This window comes from Prionailurus viverrinus, chromosome A2 (genome assembly GCF_022837055.1).
Source record: "Prionailurus viverrinus isolate Anna chromosome A2, UM_Priviv_1.0, whole genome shotgun sequence".
NCBI lineage: Eukaryota > Metazoa > Chordata > Mammalia > Carnivora > Felidae > Prionailurus > Prionailurus viverrinus.
In genome coordinates, this window is record NC_062562.1 from 68,045,965 (window position 1) to 68,070,429 (window position 24,465).

A 24,465-nucleotide genomic window follows, 5' to 3' on the forward strand; every position below is an offset into this window, starting at 1 on the left:
TTTCCCTTTAACTGTCTCCCTGATACTGTTGTTGTGGGACACAGAGTATTAGAAGAGAATCCAGCTTTTTGCTGGGATGTACCAAGTGAGGCTGCCACATTTTTCTGTAAAGGAAACAAAAACAAAACCTTTTCATCTGTTTTGCTGACTTCCCCGGCTTAGACACTGGGCACATTTAAAGCAGAATTTCCTCTTAAAAAATGCTTTGTCATTCATGAAGCAAATACTAAATACTTATTCTGTGTCCAACCTCCTTCTCTGGGATTCCAAGCGAAAGGTTCATGCTGCAACCAAGACTTTATATATGGAAACTCTGGAATTTACTTTGCTTATACTTTTTAAGCAGTGGTAGTTGATGCATACATAAATGCACTCATGCACCCAGATGGCTAACTCAGCTTTATGCAAAAACTCAGATCTATCTCAGGGGAAGAACAAGACAAAATTCATTCCCTAAATAATGAGCAAATTTAAAATGCTATCTATTTAATTCAATTAGCCCAGGAGTTTGTGGGACATGTATATTATCTCTTTGTGAATTAACTTTTCTTTTTTTTTCAACTAGTTTGTCTTATTTTAGAATTAAAACTATTAATGTTTCTCGAAATATTCGATGTGAACTGTAATCTTCTGTTTAGCAAAATTTTAAAAAGTCAATGCAAGAAAAATTTACAGGCTTCTTTTATTCAGAATTTTCAAATTAATTTTGCAAACTATTGAAATTAAAGATAGCACTTACTCAAAATGTATCAAAGACCTAAACTTAATCACTAACAATGTAAAATTCATAGACGAAAACCTGTGAGAGAAACTTCCTGCATTGGATTTTGCAATGATTTCTGAGTTGTAACACCCAAAGTACTGGTACTCAAGGAATGCAGTATTGCCTTTGGCTTAACATTTTCCTTAGTAGAGGTTGTTTTTTAATGTCTTCCCCTTGCTCTTTCTTATCATAAGAATCCCAATTCCACAGGTCAATGAACTGATATGAAGATTTTGCCAGTTGCTTGTATGTTTACTCCTATTGTACTCCTAATGTACCACTGAGGAAACAATCGTGGGATCGCTTTGGGGACCCACTGGGTCTGCTGTGAGATAAACTTGAACTAAAATCCCATTGGTCACTTGGCTTCAAGTAAAGACCTCAAGTGAAAATGGTCTGGACCAGTCATGGTCCAGAGTCTGGACCCTCCTGAGAGGATGACTGGGTCCCATATAATATTTTTTAACATTACAATCTCCCTGAGTCTTTGTATCTCTTCCTCCACAGTATACCAAAATAGTCCTACCGTTTCAATGTCATTTTCATGTTAGCCTCCAATTGATTATATTTTTATTATATTTGAATATATTTGATACATGATATAAACCCAGAAGAATGATAGAGAGCTTTTCCTAACCCTTCAAGCTATAACATGAAATTCAGAATCTCTGACTCAAGGGTGTATAAAAACAAATTGGCCTGATCCAATTTTATATTCTTTCTACTGTTTTCCCACACTCATAATATTCACTCCCACCCCTATCCCCTAGATTTCTGTTTGTATGAATTGATTAAAAAAAAAAAAATCCAGGCCTTTTAGAGTGTAGTGTACTCTTCATGGGTCATACTATATAATTCATCTTTCAGAGCTTGCTGGGATCTGAGTCTAATTACAGCTGTAGGAGCAAAGAAGGCTGGTGGGGGGTGTACCCAGAGAAAAATCATCAGCTTCTTGCAAAGCAACTACCTCAGGGAGGGGTGGAGGGGGGACATTACAATCTCTGCAGGCAAAGAAGGGTTAACCTCCTTAGGGATAGAATGGTTGCTTCTGCTGACAAGAAAACTCAACAGAATTTAAACGATCAATGTCCCCAGCTACAAAAGGAACTGCTTATGTGTGCCCATTCTAATATTGAAGATCCTATTCCTCCCCAGCCAAGGCCATCATTTCAACAGTGGACAGCCTAAGAATTTGGCAATTCTGTTTCTGTTTTAATTCTGCCACTCCCAGAATGAGACACTGGAGAGTTAAAAAAAAAAATCTCAGCTCTATAGCTACAGGAGATACAGTTTCTTTCAGGGCAAACATGGAAGCTTTCCGGTATTTATGTAGCATTTGAGCTAGGAATTTGTGTCCTGGAGATTCTCTCTCTCTCTCTCTCTCTCTCTCTCTCTCTCTCTTTCCATTATCCTCATGAGTTTAACAGAAATGGGTTAAAGTGTCAAACACATGGTCAATTCAGAAAGTTGTCCATTACGTAATTAGGAGTATTTAATGGTGACCATTCTCACACCTCTATTGCCATGCCATCATGTTTTCTTTACTATTGGAAATAGAGTTATCCCTGCCTTGATCGCCAACCAAGTTAGAGAATCAACTCCAGAAACCCCAGAATCAGTTTAGAAAACTCATCCTCAGGATCGTATTCCTCTAGAATCACACTTTGTACCAAAATCCGTATTAGTTTCATAAGGCTGCTATAGCAACAGGCCAGAATAACTAGGTGGCTTAAAACAACAGAAATGTACTAGTAGTTCTAGACATTCAAAGTCCAAATCAGCATGTCAGCAGGGCCATGTTCTCCCTGATGGTTCTAGGAGAAAATCTTTCCTTGTTATTCCTGGCTTCTGCTTTTTGCTGGAAACCTTCAGCATTCCTTGGTTTGTACGTACATTATTCCACTCCCATGGCTGTCTTCTCCTTCTTTATCTTCATATAATCTTCCCTCTGCGTATGTCTGTCTCCGTATTTAAATTCCCTCTCTAATGAAGATGTAAATCATATTGGATTAGGGTCTATCTTAATGAACTCATTTTCATTTGACTACTTTTATAAAGGCCTTATTTCCAAATAAGATCACATTCTAGTATATTGGGTGTAAGGACAATTACTAATCATTACAGAAACGCCAAACAAAACAACAGTAAGATACCTTTCACATCAATTAAAATGATTATTATGCAAAAAAAAATGAAAAACACACAAATAAGTACCAGCAAAGATGTGGAGAAAACGACACCCTTGTGCACTTCTGTGGGAATATAAAACGGCACAGCTACTGTGGCAAACGCTTTGGCTGTTTCTCATAAACTTAAATATAAAATTATCATATGATCTAGCAATCTTACTCACTCACCCAAAAGAATTAGAAACAGAGACCAGACAGCTACTTTCACATTAATGTGCATAGAATCATTACAACACTCAAAAGGTGGAAACAACCCAAGGGTCCATCAATGGATGAATGGATAAAAAAAAAAAAGTTACAAATACAGACTTGGAGTGCTCTTAAGTCATATAAACAAATGAAGTGCTGACATATGCCACAACATGGTTAAACTTTAAAAGCACTACGCTAAGTTAGATAAGTGAGATATAAAAATACAAATATTGTAAGATGCCACTTTTGTGAGGTAATGAGAACAGTCAAATTCGTAGAGACAGAAATTGTAATAAAGGGTGCCAAGAACTAGAGGGAAATTGTAATAGAGGTTGCCAAGAATTGGAGGTTATTGTTCAAAGAGTATGGAGTTTATATTTGGAATGACAAAATGCTCTAGAAATAGATAGCGATGATACTTTTAAATAGTGTCAGTGTACTTCTTGCCAATGAATTATACACTTAGAATGGCAAAAAATGGTAAACCGTGTGCTATGTCCATGTGACCATGATAAGAACATTCAAATTACCTTTTTAAACCATTGACATGAAAAGTACTGCCTACTGGAGATGTAGTCTTAAGGCAAGATGAAGCCAACATACTTTTTCTAGTCCCCCTGCTAACTACAATATTGCATATTCAATGAACATAAGACGACTCTGAAAAGTGATGAGTAGAAGAGATTGGCTCAGGACCTCAAAACGCAAGGAATAATGTGGTGGTGGGCACCTAGGTTTTTGGTTCGCATGTGTTTTGCTTCATATTCCCAGATTTGGAAGGAAAGAATTCAGCAACCTAAAAAAGGCAAGTGGAGTGGAACAGGCAAAAAAAAAAAAAAAAAAAAAAAATCTGCTTTCTCTGTCCAAAGGATCAGGGAAGGGACATCACAGCAAGACAGAAAATTTAAAAAATAATCATTCTACCAGACACCACAGAAAAGTTGGGATCTCAACTCCTCCCATGTCAACAAAGCCAGGTTGAGAACTTGGGATTCTACACTCATTAGGCTGTAAGAAGAAACCAACTAGCTGACGCTTTGTCTCCATCGTGCAGTGATGATGCCTCCAGCCCTTTCCTGCCAGGGTATTTTCAGAGGAGGTTATGTGCACAATCAGGACTTTCACCACCGTCCGACAGCAAAGAGGCTACCTCATTCCCCAGTGGTACCAGAAAAGGCATGTAGGAAGCAGGAAGAAAGCGTGTCCACCCCCTTACAAGGTAACTGGTAAGCCTCTTGTCATTAAACGTCAAAGGAGACCAATTGGGAAACCCAAATTTCTGCCTCTATCTTTTGGTATCTAGGGGCTGCTATATCTCCACCTTCCCATCTCCTGCTAGAGCGAGGTCAAGGAAATCCAGCAAAAACAAAAAGCTAAATAACATCTACAGTTTCATAGCCTAATGCTAAAATGTGTGGCTCTCAACAGAAAATTATTCATTAGACCAAGACCAGGATGACCTTAAATGGAGTGAAATAAAATGACAGTTAAGAGACACCAATACCAAAATGGCAGAAAGATTGGAATTATCTCAAAGTGTTTAAAGCGACTATGATAAAATCTGCAACGAGAATGAGCACACTTCAAACAAATGACAAAATAGAAAGTCTCATCAAATACATAAAAAGTCTCAGCAAAGAAATACAGTATATAAAGACCGAAAGAGAAAGGTTAGTGAAGAGACAATTCTTGCAATTAAACTTCAGTGGAATCAGTGACACATCAATTTAAATTAACCAATTTGAAAAGTCAGAGAAGAAATAGATCTGTGGGACTATTAAAGAAACCAACCAACCAACCAACCAAACAAACAAACAAACAAAACAAAAAAACGGGTGCCTGGATGGCTCAGTTAATCCTGACCTTAGATTTCCACTTAGCTCACGATCGCACAATCATGACATCCAGTCCATCCTCTGGATCGGTGATGGGCATGGAGCCTGCTTGAGATTCTCTCTCCCCTTCTCCCTCTACCCCTCTACCCACATGAACACATGTGTGTGTGTTGGGGGGGTGCGTTCTCTCTCTCCAAAAAAAAAAAAAGAACAACAAAAATAACTATCATTTGTGTCATTGGACTCCTAGAACCTTTACAAAGATACCATATCCTGGATCATAATACAAACATTCACAAGTTTAAAAGAATTGAAATAATGGAGAGCGTTTTCACCAATCCCAAAAATTCAGTTTAGAAACCGGTAACAGAAAAATTAAAGGAAAACTTCCAAACACGTAGAAACTAAATAACAAACTTCCAAATATTCCATAGTCACAGAGAAAGACTCAGGGGATATGAAAATATTCATTGTACTGAATGAAAGTAAAAACATAGCGTATATAAATTTGTAGGGCACAACTAAGGCAGTTTGAGAGGACATTTTCTAGCACTAAATGTATGTGTTATATCAGAGGTAAAGTATGTAATCAGTAATTTAAGGTCTTGCCTAAAAATCCTAGAAAAAAGAGATACAAAATAAACTCAAAGCAAGGAGAGGGATGAAAATAATAAAGATGACAGTAAGAGTCAATAAATCCGACTATAGAAAAACAATAGAGAAAATTCAGTGAAACAAAGAGTTAATTCTTTGAAAAGACAAGTAAACTTGACAAATTTTTAGACAGACTGACAAAGAAAAAAAGAAGACAAAATAACACAATTACAAAATCTTCAATAAAAGAGAAGCTATAACTACTAGCCTTAAAATTATAATAATGAGTGAATACTGTAAACAGCTTTGTGGACATAATGTACTACTTTGATTAATTCTTCAAAAAGTACAAACTACCACAACTAAGTCAGTATGAAGAAGAATAACTTATAAATATTAAGGAATTTGAATTTATAATGAAAACAACAAAAATCTCCAAGATTAGTTATTAATAATTGGAGCATTTTCCTAAACACTGAAAAGATGAACATCAATTCTATACAATGTCTTCTAGAAAATAGAACAGATGCAGATTAATTTTACGAAGCTAGTATTAGCAGGATATCAAAATACGATAAAGGCAGTCCATCAATCAATCAGTCAATCAATCAATAAATGGTATAAACCAACATCACTCATAAACATATATGAAAATAATTAGCAAAATATCAGTGAACAGATTTTAGCAACATACAAAAATTTTTCTACATTCAAAATGACAAATGGGTTTATTTTGGAATAAACTAGTTCACGTTTGAAAATTAATTAAAGCAATGTACTATGCCAATAAGCTAAGGGAGAAAAATCAAAAGATCATATTGAGTGAAACAAAGTACATTTTACGTGGAGCGCCTGGGTGGCTCAGGTGGTTAAGCATCTACTTCGGCTCGGGTCATGATCTCATGGCTCACAAGTTCGAGTCTCTCATCGGGCTCTGTGCTGACAGCTCAGAGCCTGGAGCCTGCTTCACATTCTGTGTTTCCCTCTCTCTGTCCCTTCCCCGCTCATGCTCTGTGTGTCTCTCTCATAAATAAATAAACATTTTTAAAGTACATTTTAGAAAATTCAATATCCAATTATTAAATAATCACGACAAAAATACAAAAACAAAATCCCGTGAAAAAAATATGGACAAAAGAAAACTGCTAGAACTTCATATTTAAAGAGCACAGCAAACTTTATATTTAACTGTGAAAAATTGAATGCATTTTCCTTAAGAGTGGGAAGGAAGCAAGGATACCTGCTGTGTCATTCATGTTCAGTGTAGTGGAAATATCCTAGCCAGGTGCAATAGAGAAAGAGAAGGAAGGAAAAATCGCACTGTTTATTTTTTTTTTAATTTTTTTTTCCAATGTTTATTTATTTTTGGGACAGAGAGAGACAGAGCATGAACGGGGGAGGGGTAGAGAGAGAGGGAGACACAGAATCGGAAACAGGCTCCAGGCTCCGAGCCATCAGCCCAGAGCCTGACGCGGGGCTCGAACTCACGGACCACGAGATCGTGACCTGGCTGAAGTCGGACGCTTAACGGACTGCGCCACCCAGGCGCCCCGAAAATCGCACTGTTTAAATAGGAATACATAAAACTGTCCATATATTCAGATGGCGTGTTTGTCTACATAGAAGACCTAAGGAAGTTATAAAACAAACCAACAAACAAAAAACGCAACTTCTAAAACTCATAAGTAGCCTCCAAATTTCACAGGATGCAGAAGTTCACCACTATTTGACACAGTACCAATGAGCACATTGACTAAATAAATAAATAAATAAATAAATAAATATGTGATACAATTTAAAAGCACTCAAAAAATAGAATATATTGATGTACATCTAAAAAAAAAGGTACATATGTTATAGGGTGAAAGCTATAGTAAATGATGAAATACATCAAAGATAACCTAAAAAAATTGAACGATGTACCATTTCATACATTGGAATGCAACCGAAGGTTGCAATTCTCCTAAAGGTGTCAATTCTCCTAAACTGATATACAGACTCAAAGAAGTGCCTATTAAAATGTCAGAAAGAGGGTTTGCACATGAAGACAATATTTTTCTAAAACTTATATAAAAAGAGAAGAGAACATTAGCTAAAACAATTTTTGAAAAAGAGGAGTAAATTGGGAAGAATTAACATGTGGAGACTGAGTGTGTAACTACACAGCCAAAAATCTGTGGTATTCATAAAGAGGTGGGCATTAAACTGGTGGAAGAAACTACAGAACTCATACATTGACACACGCAGATATGCTAATCTATCCTTGATGAAGATGCAAAAGGGGGGTGCCTGGGTGGCTCAGTTATTTAAGCATCTAACTCTTTACTTTGGCTCAGGTCATAATCTCATGGTTCCAGGAATCGAACCCCACATAGGGCTCTGCGCTGGCAGTGCAGAACTTGCTTGGCATTCTCTGTCTCTCCCTCCCTGCCTCTCTCCTGCTCACTCTCTCATTCTCTCTCTCAAATAAAACAAACAAACAAACAAACAAAAAGATGCAAAATAAATTCAATGGAGGAAGGATAGCCTTTCAACAATGGTGCTAGGGCAATTAGACATCCATAGGCAAAAACAAAACAAACAAAACAAACTTTCCACTAAACTTCACAAACCTTATATAAAAAGTAACTCAGAATGTACTATGCATTTAAGTGAAAAAATTAGTTCCTAAAACATTTGAAACAAAAATCTTTGGTGATAATCTTTAGGATCTAGAGCTAGGCACAGTGTTCATAAACTGGACATCAAAAGCATAAACGAAAAAAGAAAAGATGATAAATTGGACTTCCTTAAAATTTAAAACTTTTGTGGGGTGTCTGGGTGGCTCAGTCGGTTAAGTGGCCGACTTCGGCTCAGGTCACGATCTCGCGGTCCGTGAGTTCGAGCCCCGCGTCAGGCTCTGTGCTAACAGCTCGGAGCCTGGAGCCTGTTTCAGATTCTGTGTCTCCCTCTTTCTCTTTCCTCCCCCTCTCATGCTCTGTCCCTCTCTTCTCAAAAATAAACAAAACATTAAAATTAAAAAAAAATTAAACTTTTGTTCTGCCTATATATTTTTGAGAAGATTAAAAAGGCAAACTGTAGACTGGGAGTAAACATTTTAAAAATCACCTATTTGAGAAGTTGCTGGTACCTAGAACCAGCAATTTTGAAGAACTCTCAAAATTCCAGGATGAAAAATCATAATAATAAAATAAAATTACCAAAAGGGCAAAAGGCACATCAGACATTTCACTGAAGAAGATATACAGACAACAAACATACGAAAAGATGCTCAACACAATTCACTGTTAAGGGACTACAGGTTAAAATCACAGAGAGATATTACTATAAACTTATTAGGGTGCCTAAAATTTTTTTAAAAATGTAGTACTGTCACATGTTGATGGTGATGCAGAAAAATTGGATCGCTTGCATATTACTGGTGGTAATTTAAAATTGCACAGAAACTCTGGAAAACCTTTTGGTATTTTCTCATAAAACTAAACATACAACCACTGAATGTCCCAGCAATTGCACTCTTGGATAGTTATCCCAGAGAAACAGAAACTTACCTTCCCACAAAAACTTGTACATAGATATACACAACAGTTATGTTTCCTAATAGTGAAAATGTAGAAGCAATTCAAATGTCCATCAGTTGGTGGATGGCTAAATAGATAGTGGAATTTCCATACAATGTAATGAAATGTAACAAAAAGTAATAGGTTACCGATATGTACAAGAACCACAACGAATCCCTACAGAATTAGACTAAGTGAAAGAAAGCAATCATAAAATGGCACATACTGAATGATTCTATTTATATAACATTCTTGAAATGCCAAAACCATAGAAAATAATAATGGTTTCCAAGAGTAAAAGATGGGATGGAGAAAGTGAGGTGGGTATGACTAAATGGGAAACATGAGGGAATGAGGGATCCTTGCAGTGATGGGAATGTTCTGGATCAATTCAATACCCTCATTATAATATTGTAGTTTAGTTGTGCAAATTGTTAACTTTGAAGGAAACTGGGTAAGCATTATTGTTTTTTAAAGCTGCCTGCAAATTTAAAATGTTCTCAAAATAAAAGTCTTGGAAAGATTTTGTGTATTTAACCAAATACTTAATGTTATGAATTACATTTTAATTAAATGTCATTACAACCTTCCATGCACTTTATTTTCTAACACTACCATATACTTCTTTCAGAACCCTATGAATGGCTTATGGTCATTTGCTAGCACTTATCTATGGGTAAATTTCCCAGTTAATGCAATATGTTCATTTTCTGGAATCCATTTTGTGCCTCATCAGCTATGCCACAGGTAAGGAATTTTCAAACATTTCTATTTAGAAATCTGACTTGTAGAAAATTAAACAAATCTGTGTGATATTTATCTCTGTATAGAATGGAGCTAAATAAACTATTGTATGACATGAGCTACTTAAGCAACATGATATTGTTTTTCCTCACAGTCATTTAGCTTATGACTGCCACCCGTTCAATTCTCTATGGCTCCAATAATAATTCAACTCCTAATTACAAGCTAAGCTGAGTAGTTTGCCATACATTAATAAAAAGATAATAATAATGATAGCATTTAAGGATGGACAACCATGTAATTAACTTTGAATTGTTTGCACAAAAGAGAAATAAAGATGTGATAATCATTAGGGACGTAAAAATAATGGCTGACTGTTAATTATTTTATAGGTTTTATAAATGCCTATAGTGTCTTTTCAAATTAATAGTAATGTATAAAATATTTTCAAGTTTCTATCATATTAAAACTAAGCATTAACAATGATCTAGATTTTTCTTCTGTATGTTGTTATTTGTTTTGCACTAAACTATCAGTACAAACTACCCATTTAAGATTGGAGGGGTGCCTGGGTGGCTTAGTTGATTGAACATCCGACTCTTGACTTGGGCTCAGGTCATGATCTCACAGTTGGTGATTTTGAGCCCCGTGTTGGGCTCTGCGCTGACATTGCAGAGCCTGCTTGGGATTCTCTCTCCCTCCCTCTCTCTCTCTGCCCCTCCCCCATTCTCTCTCTCTCTCTCTCTCTCTCTCTCTCTCTCTGTCTCTCTCTCACACACAATAAATAAATAAATAAACAGTTTTTTAGGAAGACGGTACTTAAGTCTTTGGCATATCTTTTCCCAATCCAGGGGGAGGGAGGGATAAAAAATTATAAAAACAAAACAAAATAACAGCCAATTGATAAACTCTGAGCAAATTTCTCATAAATGCATGGCAGATTTAACCGAAAATAAAATCTCAGGCAACAGTTGATGGTGACATATCTTCATCACTTAGAAGTGAACATGACAAATGCGTTTTTGTGTTTGTGTTGTTGTTACTTTGGGGAGTTTTTGTTGTTGTTGTTGCTGTTGTTTTGTTTTTGTTTTTTGTTTCTTGTTTTTGTTTTTTTACTTCGTTTCCATTCCCTAGTGCTTCTTACCTGTATATTCAGAAACCAGGGTGTGTTTCAATCAGAACTCGCCCTGCAAAAAAAAAATAAATAAAAGAACTGGGACACTCTGTTAGGCGAATATCCATTCATTTTTAAATACTTTACTCCTTCTCTCACATGCAAAAATAAAAATCCTCCCTGGGCGCCTGCGTGGCTCAGTCGGTTAAGCTTCTGACTTTGGCCCAGGTCATGATCTCCAGTTGGTGGATTCGAGCCCTGAGTCAGCTCTGTGCTGACAGTTCAGAGCCTGGAGCCTGCTTCGGATTCTGTGTCTCCCTCTCTCTCTCTCTGCCCCTCCCCAGCTCATGCTCTCACTCTGTCTCTGTCAAAAAGAAATAAACTTAAAATTAAAAAAAATAAAATAAAATAAAAAATCCTCCCAAAATAATAGGCATGAAAAATTGGTTTCTAATACTTAGTAAGGGGAAACCAGGGGAAAGGGATTTTGGGTGTTCTGTTAGCTTTCTGGGAATGGCTGTAGGCAGCTAAAGGTTTAGAATAGGTGTCAAGGGGCGCCTGGGTGGCTCAGTCGGTTGAGCGGCCAACTTCGGCTCAGGTCATGATCTCGCAGTCCGTGAGTTCGAGCCCCGCATCAGGCTCTGTGCTGACACCTCGGAGCCTGGAGCCTGTTTTGGATTCTGTGTCTCCCTCTCTCTGACCCTCCCCCATTCATGCTCTGTGTCTCTCTGTCTCAAAAATAAATAAACATTAAAAAAATTTTTTAAAAAAAGAATAGGTGTCAGTCACTGGACATTGATCCAAGTGCTTACAATCTTTCCTACCCTTACATCCTTTATATTAGAGGAATAAACACTTTTAACACCAAAGCTGGGTTTCCTTCCCCTCTATATGGATACTCTTATGCAGGTGATAAGGGTAAATACCCAAAACCACAAAATAAATCCAAATTAGTAAGCAAACACAAAATCATACAGCAGATATTATCAATATTGCTGGAAGAGAAGGAACTAGCACCCTAAAGAAGTCAGATTATTTGAGGAGTGTCTGGATGCCAGGATGCAGTTGGGATAAAGGTCAACAGTGTTGACCAACCTAAGATTTATTGAAAAGGAGAATGTAAAAGGCATCCAAAGGAGCTTATCCAGCCTGGCTACACTCAGAGAAGAAGGGACAGGAAACCATAAACCTTGGGATTGAGAACTAGGGTGGAGTAAAAGGCAAATGAAGAGGCTAAAAAAGGTTTCCAACAGACCTCAACTTTAACTTTGACACATGGAAGGGTAACACTGGACACAGAATGGCTCCAACTATGAATAACAGTAAAGAGATATTAGTGACGTACCAACAGATAACGCTTGATGAAGGGAAGTTCCAATCAAAATCTCAATATAAATTTCAAAATCTCCAAAACGATTCCAAAATTTACCAAATTAAAAAACGCAAGCAAAGTTGCAGAGGTAAAATTTGGACCACACTTTGAATTTATTACATCATTACATTTCACATTTTTCTTTCATAACAATAAATAAAAAGCGATATATTTGCTATTAAAACACTTCTGCTCCAGAAAGACATTCTTTTGACATTAGGTGTAAATCTTAGATTTACAAGGTATGTTTTAAATAATTTCACAAAGTCATGAATCATGATTACATAGGAAGTAATGATAGTTGTTATAGTTTTTAAATGTTTATTTATTTATTTTTGAAAGAAAGAGAAAGGAGGGAGGGAAAAGGAGGGGCAGATAGAAAGGGAGACAGAAAATCCTAAGCACGCTGTCAGCGTGGAGCCTGATGTGAGGTTTGAACTCACGAACTGTGAGACCATGACCTGAGCCAAAACCAAAAGTCAGACATTTAACCAACTGAACCACCCAGGCACCTTAATACTTTATATATTTTGTTTATTGGTAATGTGTAAATAATTTTGTGATATCTTTTTTTTTCCTCTACAATATCATTCTCTTTTCCTCACTTCAGACTCGGTATTTGATTCAACAATGTAAAGACTCACAATTTATTCTGTAAGCTTACAAAGCCACATTCCCTTCTACTGTGACTTAGAAAGGTGACCCTGACAAATGTGAAGAGCCGTATTAGAGAAAGAGAGAGATTTATTTTAGTGACATACTATGGACTATAAGAGAACACCAAAATAACCTCCAATAACCTAATAACTACACCACAATAACCTCCACTACACCTCCACTAATAACTACACTACAATAACCTCCAATAACCTAATAAATAATTACATACACACTTACACACTCACACACATACATACACACAGTGGAATATTATACAGCTATTTGGAAGAAAAATGGAGTAATCTTTTTGAATAAGCTTTAAAAATGGTTTATGTTTTACTATTACATTATGATTTATTATGACAGGTGGAAATGTATCATATGACATAGATTTATTCCAGAATTTAATTTTTTTAATATTTCCCTTTTTTAATTTTAAGACTCTCTTTTAAATAATTGCAAAAGGCATTGCTACTGGATTCTCCATAGTTTTTTTGATTTAGAAACAACATTGGTTTCATTGATTAGATCGCATGGATTACTACAAATTTTATTTACCAATTCCTTTTAACGTTGTACATTTTAAATATGTCCTTTATAAGGAAAAGGACATAAATCAAAATACTTACCTTAAATAATTACTTTAAGTGACCATATAATCAGTCTTTGGGTCAAGAAATAGAATTTACCAGCAAATCACAAGACCACAATGCATATATTTGGTAATCTTAACCTTCTCGTTCTAATAAGGCAACTATTAATTTTACTGTTATAGAAGCTATTTATTTCTTTAAAACTTAATCACTTTTGTGTTCACACCTACACATTGTTTTAAAGTTTTCTTTTTAAATCATAGCACTAAGAATATTTGGGACACTCTGAAGTTTCCATGTCATTGCAGACAGTAATATCTGTTTCCATTGTTCTATAGTGTTTTGCTGTATAAATATACTATAGTTTTTTTTAAGTTTTCTTTTAATGTTTACTTATTTTTGATAGAGAGACAGAACACCAGCAGGGGAGGAACAGAAAGAGAGGGAGACACAGAATCAGAATCAGGTTCCAGGCTCCAGCCTCCAGCCTCCGAGCTGTCAGCCCAGAGGCCGACGCGGGGCTCGAACCCACGAACCATGAGATCATGACCTGAGCCACCCAGGCGCTGCAAATATACTATAGTTTTTTAAACATTGTATGTTGGTGGATATTTTGGTCATTTCCTGGTTTTGCATTACAAAAATAATGCTACTATAACATGGTTATCGAAGTATTTTGATGCACACACGTATATATTTCTGTTGAACGTAAGCCAAAGAAAATAAAAATCATCATGTGAAGTGTATGGCTCCTACCTTAATAGATGCTAAGTTTATTTCCAAATGAATGCATCCATGGAGATGCCCATGGCGCTATGGGAGTGTCAGTCTTGGTACCTTCAAATTTCTTTTTTTTTTTTTAATGTTGATTTATTTGTGAGACACAGACAGAGTGCAAACGGGGGAGGGGCAGAGAGAAAGACACACACAGAATCCGAAGCAGGCTCCAGGCTCTGAGCTGTTAGCACCGAGCCCGACGCATGGCTCAAACTCACAAACTGAGATCATGACCTGAGCCGAAGTCGGATGCTTAACTGACTGAGCCACCCAGGCACCCCTATATCTTCAGACTCTTAACTGTAGACTTTCTGTTGTTGTGTAGAGGCAGCTATTCATGATAGTTTTTGATTGCTTTCCTCTGATTATGATGATTCTTAGCACCTATTTTATACCTTACATCTCTTTTTGGATACCTTTTTTGTGAATATCTGTTCTAATCTCTCTCATTCTACTCCTTGGTTTTGTATCTTTTTATCTGATTGATTTGTATATATTTTTCATAGATTAAAGATACACTCTTATTGGCAAAATACACATTATAAAGATCTTCATTTTCTTCACCTGTGTTTACTATGTTAATACTGTATGTTAATAAACAGAAGTTGACGATTTTAATGTACTTAAATATACCATTTTTTCCTTTAGCTTATAAGATTTTTTTTTGCGATATAAGTATCTTTATTACCTATTTATTTGTTCATTTATTGTCTCTTTTAAGTTTTATAAAGTTCCAGTTAGTTAACATACAGTGTAATATTAGTTTCAGGTCTAGAATTTTGTGATTCATCACTTACGTATAACACCCAGTCAGTGCTTAATACCCATCACCCAATGAACCCATCCCCGACTACTTGTATCTTGTTAAAGAAATTTTTTTCCACTCTCAAAGTCATAAATTCATTATCATAGAGTATCTACCTAAGACATCATTGCATAGCTGTTTATAGTTAGGGACATAATTCATGTACAATTCACTTCCATTTATGGTTTGAAGGATGGGCTAACTTTGATTTTATCCTGTATTTTTGCAGTTGGGCTAGCACCAATATTTAAAATGACTGCCTTTTCTTTCATTTTTTTTTCTATAGCACCTTTATCATAAGCCAAGTTTCAATATCACAGGGAATATAATCTTGGAAAAATACCGTGTTGTCTTAATTAATGGAAGTTTTACATTATATTTTTAATTTTGGTAATGTTGAAGATTCACAGGCAGTTGCAAAAAATAATAAAGCTGCCGCATGCAAAAAATAATAATAATAAAGATGCTAGGTACCATTCATTTACCCATTTTCCTCCAAAGGTAAGAACTTGAAAATATATATTGCAGTATCACAACCCAGATATTTATATTGATATTGTGAAGATACAGTACATTTCCATCTGCACAAGGATTCCTGCTATTGTCCATTTCAAACCACAAACACTTCACTATCTCCACTCCATCCCTGACACCCGGTGACCATTAATGTTCTACATTTATATAGCTTTGATATTTCAAGGGTATCATATAAATGGGATAATTCAGTAAACAACTTTTAAGGATTGGCCTTTTTTCACTCATCATATTTTTCTAGAGAAACATTAAGGTTGCCGTATGCACCAGAAATGCATTTATTTTTAGTGTTCAGTACTATGCTGTGGGCTAAATATGTAAGACTTTCTTTAACCTTTCACCTATTGAGAAACTGTTAGTTTGCTTCCAGTTTTAAAGTATTATTTTTTAAATCTATATAAGCATCCTGATACAGGCTTTGTATCAACATAAATTGTCACAGAGCGTGTGTGCAATTTTACATTTCTGTCACCAACCCACGAATGATCTAGAGATTCATATAATCACTAGCTTTGGTGTTGTTGATATCTGTATCTATATATTTTATTTTAGGAATTCTAATGTTTTGGCTTGTTTGTTTTGTTTTTACTGTTGAATTTTGGGAGTTCTTAATATATTCCAGATACTATTCCTTTGTTAGCTAGGTGATTTGAAAATATTTACTCCCAGTCGGTAACTTTTTTTACATTATTTTAATGGTATTTTAATTTGATGAGGTCTGATTTATTTTTTTTCCCCTTTTCTAGATCATCATTTTAATGTCAGTGGCAGGGGGCATGCATCACACATAGGAGACACCCCTGAAGCACCAGGTTCGGATGAATGAGAACACTGAACTTTAGGGTACTATTGGACTTCTTCATGTAGCCATTACTTTCAAGTACAGGGGACATAGATGACTTTGCTAACACACAGAAATAGAGTTAGACAAAGTGAGGAGACAGAGGAATAGGTCTCAGATGATAGGACAGAAAAAAATTTACTGCAACAGACCTAAGTGAAATGGAGATAAGTATTATTCCTTACAGAGAATTTAAACTAATGATCATAAAGATACTCACTGGACTTGAGGTAAGAGTAGAAAGACATCAGTGAGACCCTCAACAAAGATATAAAAAAGAAAAAGTCAGAGATGAAGAACACAGTTACTGAAATTAAAAATATACTGGATAGAATAAACAGAAGACAAGAAGAATCAGAAAAGTGAATCAGTGACCTGGAGGACAAACTAATGGAAATTAATCAAGTTGAGCAGATGAGAGAAAGAAAATGCAAAATGAGAATACATTTAGGGAACTCAATTACTCCATCAAGCAGAATAGCATTTGTATTATACGTATCCCAGGAGAAGAGAAAAGACGGGAACACAGAAACACTATAAAAATAAACATTAAACAAGTAACAAAGCGGCAGAAAATTTATTGGAAGAAATGATAGCGGAAAACTTCTCTAATGTGGGGAAAGAAACAGAAATCCAGATGCAGGAGGCACAGAGATCCCCCGACAAAATCAACCCAAGGAAATTCACACCAAGACACATAGTAATTAAAATTGCAAAAAGCAGTGATAAAGGGAGAATTTTTAAAGCAGCAAAAGGAAACAAACAAACAAACAAAACCCCAAAAAACAGTTACAGACAAGGGAAACCCCATAAGGCTATCAGCAGATTTTTTCAGCAGAAACTCTGCAGGCCAGAAGGAAGTGGCATGATATATACAACGTGCCGAATGGGAAAAACCTGCAGCCAAGAATACTCTACCCAGGAAGCCTGTCATTCAGAATAGAAGAAGGAATAAACAGTTTCTCAAACTGACAAAAACTAATGGAATTTGTGACCACTAAACCAGACCTACAAGAAATATTAAAGGGGACTCTTTGAGTGGAAAGACCATGAGCAACAATAAGGAAAGTAGGAAGCACGAAAGCAATAAAAATAAGCGTGTCTATAAAATTAGTCAAGGGACTCACAAAATAAAAGAATGTAAGGTACAATACCATATGCCTAAAATCGGGGGTAGTAAGAGGAATAAAGAATGGGATCAAAGTTAAGTAACTGTCAACTTAATATGGACAGCTATATTCACAAATTGTTATATAAAACCTGAGAAGAAAGCACAAATCAAAAACCAGTCATAGATATGCAAACATTAAAAGAGAATTCAAGTATAGCATTAAAGAAAGCCAACTCACCATGAGTGAAGACATCAAGAGAAGGCAGGTACACAGGAAAACTATAAAAACAAGCATAAAACAAGTAACAAGATGGCAATAAATATACACCTATCAATAATTATGTTGAATGCAAATGGACTAAATGTCTCAATCAAAAGACATAGGGTGACAGAATGGGTAAAAAAATAAGACCCATCTATATGCTGCCTACAGGACAATCATTTCAGTCCTAAAGACACCTGCAGATTAAAAAGTGAAAGGATAGAGAAGCATTTGTCATACAATTGGATTTGGAAAGAAATCCAGGGTACAAATAATTATTTTGGACAAAATAACATTAAAACAAAGATGGTAATGAGAGATAAAGAAGGACACTATATAATAAGGAGAACAATCCAACAAGAAGACATAACAATTATAATACTTATGCACCCGACATGAAAGCACCCAAACACTTAAAGTAGTTTGTAACAAATATAAAGGAAGCAATCCAATAGTTTAAAAAAAAAAATCAATGTAAAGAAATATGTTGCATTTCTATGCGCTCATAATGAACCAACAGGCAGAGAAATTAGGAGTTTAATCCAATTTACAATTGCGCTAAAATAATAAAATATTTAGGAATAAACTTAACCAAGAAGGTGAAAGACCTACTCTGAAAACTATAAAACACTGATGAAAGAAATTGAAGATAACACAAAGAAATGAAAAAAACATTCCATGCTCATGGGTTGGAAGAACAAATGTTAAAACGTCCATATGACCCAAAGCAATCTACAGGTTTAATGCAATCACTATTAAAATACCAAAAGCATTTTTCACATAACTAGACAAACAATCCTATAATTTGTATGGAACCACAAAAGACCTCAAATAGCCAAAGCAACCTTGACAAAGAAAAGCAAAGCTGGAGGAATCACAATTCTGAACTTCAACTTGTTTTATAAAGCTGTTGTGACCAAAACAGTATGGTGCCGGCACAAAAACAGACATCTAGATCAGTAAGACAGAAAAGAAAACCCAGAAATAAACCTGTAAGTATACGGTCAATTTTTGACAAAGCAGGAAAGAATATGCAATGGTTCAAATTTCTTCAACAAATGGTGTTGGAAAAACTGCACAGAAACATGCCAAAGAATGAAGCTTGATTATTTTCTTACACCATACACAAAAATACTCAAAATGCATTAAGTACTTAAATGTGAGATTCTAAACTATAAAAATCCTAGAACACAGTACAGATAGTAATTACTCTGATATCAGCCGTAACAACATTTTTCTAGATATGTCTCCTGAGGCAAGGGGAATAAAAGCAAAAATAAACTATTGGGATTTCATCAAAATAAAAAGCTTCTGCAGAGCAAAGGAAACAATTAACAAAACTAAAAGGCAACTTACTGAATGGGAGAAGACTTTTGCAAATCATTTATCTAATAAATGGTTAGTACCCAAATGTTGTTAAACTCAACACTACACCAAGAAAATAGTACAATTAAAAATGGGCAGAAGACATGAACAGACATTTCTCTAAAGAAGACTTATAGATGGCCAACCAGTACATGAAAAGATGTTCAACATCACTCATCATCAGGGAAATACAAATCACAACTACAATGAGATATCACCTCACACCTGTCAGAGTTCAAAAACACAAGAAAAAGTGGTGGGAAGAATGTGGAGAAGAAAGAACACTCACGCCCTGTTGGTAGGAATGCAAACTGGTACAGCCATTCTGGAAAGCAGAATAAATGTTCCTCAAAAAATTCAAATAGCATTACCACATGATCTAGTAATTTCACTACTGGGTCTTTACCAAAGAATACAAAAACATTAACTCAAAAGGATATATGTACCGTTATGTTCATTAAAGTATTATTTACAATGGCCAAATTATGGAAGTAGCCAAAATGTCCATCAATAGATGGAAGGATAAAGAGGATGTGGTGTGTGTGTGTGTGTGTGTGTGTGTGTGTGTGTGTGTGTATAATGGAATATTATTCAGCCATAAAAAGGAATGAAATTTTGCATTTGCAATGACATGGATGGAGGTAGAGAGTATAATGCTAAGCAAAATAAGTCAGAAAAAGACAAATACTATAGGATTTCATTCATATTTGTAATTTAAGAAACAAAACAAATGAGCAAAGGGGGAAAAAGATAAGAGAGAATCCAAAAAAACAGACTCTTAACTATCCAGAACAAACAAATGTTTACCAGGGGGGAGGTAGGTGGGGGATGGGTGAAACAGGTGATGAGAATTAAGAGTACATTTTTCATGATGAGCTCTAAGTAATGTATAGAATTGTTGAATCACAATATCATACACCTGAAACTAATATAATGCTGTGTATTAACCATGCTGGAATTAAAATTTTAAACTTAATTTAAAAAAAGAGTCCCTTTTTCTCTGTGGAAGTCAGTCTTTCATCTCATTTAAACCTTCAACTGATTGGATGTGGCCCACGCACATTATGGAAAGCAATCTGCTTTTCTGGATATCCACCAATTTAAATGAAAATCATCTCCAAAATAAGATCCAGAAAAGAACATTAACCAAATACATGGGCACTATGGCCCAGTCCAGTTAACACATAAAGTTAATAATCCAGCGCAGGACACTTTTAGTTAATTTTTGTATAAAGTATGAGTCATAGGTCAAGTTTCTTTTTTCTCCCCGTGGAAATGCTGTCCTTTCTCCATTGAGCTCCTTTTCTACCTTTGCCCAAAAACAGTTGGGCATTTTATGTGAGTCTTCTGGGTTCTTTACTCTATTCTAGTGATCTAGAAATCCACCCATCTGCCAATTACCTACAGTCTAAATTACTGTGCCTTATGATAATTATTAAAATTAAGTAGAGTAAGTTCTCCCACCTTATCTGTATTTTTCAAACATTGTTTCATCCATTCTAGCTACTTCGACTTCTATATAAATCTTACCACAATCATCCATCTATGTCTCCACAAAAAAACTTTGTACTAGAGGTTGCCCTAAACTTAAACATCAATTTAGGGAAAATTTCCATCTTTCCTATGTTGATTCTACCTATTCACGAACACAGTATGTCTCCGAATTTATGAAGATCTTCTATTTTTTCAACCACTTTTTGTAATTTTCTGCCGGCAAATTCTTTACATGTAGAGTATATATTTAAGTATTTCACATTCTTGGCAATGATTTAAATTGTATTGTGATTTTATGATATTGTAATAGCATTGTAGTGACTGATTGTAAGCATAGCATAACATATAAACTTGTATCACTATGTTGTACACCTGAAAGTAATGTAACAATGTGTGTCAACTATGCCCAAATAATATTTAGAAAAGAAAAAAAATACTTTAATTTTAATTTTTTCTTTTTTTTTAAAATTTTTTAACTATGCATTTTTGAGAGGCACAGAGAGACAGAGCATGAATGATGGAAGGGCAGAGAGAGAGAGAGGGAGACACAGAATCTGAAGCAGGCTCCAGGCTCTGAGCTGTCAACACAGAGCCCGACGTGGGGCTCAAACTCATGAACCGTGAGATCATGACCTGAGCCGAAGTCGGCGCTTAACTGACTGAGCCACCCAGGCACCCCTTAATTTTTTCTTCTATATGTTTACTGTTAGTATACACAAATACGCTTTGGTTGATTGCCGAGTGTTGATTTTTCTTATACTATAAACTTGTGACGCACACTTATTAATTCTAGGACTTTTTATCTTAGATGCTGTTGTGAGCTCAAAGTGACCCACCTCCAGAATTCATCTATTGAAGTCCTAACCCCCTCTACCTAGGAATACTACTGCATTTGAAGATAGGGCTTTTAAAGAAATAATTAAGGCAAAATGAGGTCATAAGTATGGGTCCCAATCCAATATGATATGTGTTCTTGTAGGAAGAGATGAGAACACAGACACACAAAAAGAACGATTTGAAGACACACAGCAAAAAGGAATCTTCAGGACAAGAAGACAGGCCTCAGGAGAAGCTAACCCTGCTGAGATCTGGATCCTGGCGTCCCAGACTCCCGAGTCATGGAGAAATACATTTCTGTTGTTCAAGCCACCTGGTCTGTCATATTTTCTTACAATGGCGTTAAAAACCAACACAGATGCTTTGAAATTTTCCACATACACAAGCATGTCACCTGCAAATAGAAAAAATAGAGATGATTTTTATACCTTCTCGTCTCTTTTCTGTCAGTTATTTCTTTATCTGGCCTTATTGAAGTAGCTAAAACTTCCAGCATTATGTTAAAGAGTACCGTTGAGGGTGGACATTTTTGCCTTGCTCCCAATCTTAGCGGAAAAGCATTTAATTTTGTACTGTTTTGTTTTGCTATCTTTCAGAAATATTTGATACGCAGCATGTTGAATCTGTGAAGTGAGCTGTTTATGAAATTTCTGATGCAACTTGTTAGATTTTGTACATGTCATTTACAGCTTGTTGCCCATGTTTTCCTCTAAGTAGTGGGAAGGAGGTTCTAATACGCCATGCAAGTGATGATCTTCTCGGCCCCAAGGTAAGAAATTCACAACTTTCCTCATTGTGAGAATGTTCATCTTTGACTTTTTCCTCCCTCTGCACAAATATAATTGATGCTAATGACTATTGATAGCACATATTAAAGTCAACCAACATAAAATGCCTTACTCCAGAGAGGTGAGATTTCACTTAAATCTGATGGCGAGTGGTATAATAGATTCCTGACTTTCCTGTATTTCCTCCAGTGTGTTTTTATTATTATTCAGCATGAGGAAAACAGTGTCATTCTGAACAAGCTGAACTAAGCAATCCCCCAGAGTGAATGAATCTGCTTACTTCTTCCTACTGGAGCACACCAGCCTGCTGCTCCTAGTACAGTGGCCCAATTAAATAGTCAACTTAGATTTTGGTTTTCAGTCTTCTCCCTTTCAGCTAAAGGCTTATTCCAAAGTAGTTTGTGACGCTGGATTCCCAAATGTTACGGACCTCTTCTGTTAGTTCTGATTGTAGGTCAGAGTTTACCTCCTCGAATACAGAATTGTTGGTACACTCTGATTTTCTGCTGTTTGTGTACGTATGACAAAGATGAAAAAGAAAGACAAAAAAGGAAACAGAGGTTGTAAGGAACCAGCTTTTCCTTATAAAATTCCTACCACTCTTATAATATTAATTTTATCTACTGCCCAACAGTAAGTTCTAATTCATATATTCGTTTAGCCAACAAATACAGTTTGCAGATTGCAGTTTACAGATTTGATGTGACCCAGTGTCCAGGGGTTTACTGAAAAAGGCATTTGCTAAGTCCAGCCCAGCATGATACCCTCGGAGGATCATGGCCAAGGCACCTAAAATGGTGGCAATTTTGGGCACAGATGCATGGATGTGGGCACCACGGAGTAGACCATGGGAATCCACCATGAGCCATCTGGCTTTTTTTACTGGCCATACTGGGTTTTTGAATCCACTATGGGCAAAGTTGACAAGGCCCACTCGGTGCCATTCTTTGTTTCTGCCCTCTCTTCGTGTCCCATTCAGGCAGTTTATATTGTGTGACACTTACACCCTTCATGAGGTGGCAGGCTTAACTGATTCCCAGCTGGCATTTTCCACCAGCACTGGTTTGATTACTCTAACTCAGAGGCAGACTGTGAAGTCTGTGTGAAGTTTGACCTTGTAGGATATCCATGCCCAATATATTCTCTGGTATTGGAGAGATAAAAACCTTATCATCCCAAGGTGAAGAACAATTTGTAGCGTCCAAGGGCCTTCCTGACCATAACTTCTTGCCCCCATAATCATCACTGGTGCGGAGGGGACCAGAAAACTTCTGAGGGGTACCATGTATTGAAATACATTCAGCTCCAGTATCCACAAAAGCTGCCCCATTTTGTTCATTTCTGGAGGACAACGGCATAGTGAAGTCAACATGAGGCCTCCAAATAGCTCCAATGGCCCTCATCTGGAGGCAGTTTTGGCCTGGAACCTCTCCGCAGGGCTTGGGAGGCACCCATCCCTAGCGTTCTGTATTCCTCAGGACTCTGCTTGAGCAGGCGGGCCAGGAATGGTAGGGGCAGATGGGGCAAGTCTGAACTGTTGTTCAGGTTTTAAGCCTTTCCACCAGCCAACCAACGCAGCTGCTCAGGTGGATCCCTGTAGCAATGAGGTCAAACTACCTGGGTCATTTTCACAGGACCCTTTACAGTTGATTATGATATTTGTTTTGCTTTCTGAGCTTCTGGTTTCAGGTCTTTTCCATAGCCTTTACCTGTTCCGGGATTTGTCAGTTTCCCCAACAATGAATTGCCCAACATTGTAAATGCCTTGTCCCACCACCGGGCCCAGCATGATATCAGTGCCCCATACCAGGTATTGGGGAAGAGCTGGAGAATCTTCAGCTTTCATCCCTGCAGGGAATGTTGCCCCATCAGGGCCTTCAAAGACAGGGACCTATCTGGTTTCCAATGCTCTAAGAATTTGTTGCACCTCCTTTTTCAATTTCCAGGGTCCCACATGCCCAGGGAAGGCCATTCATCGGGCCAAGCCTTCCTAAAGATTAGAATAATCCAATATTTAAGGGAGTGAATCCCTTGA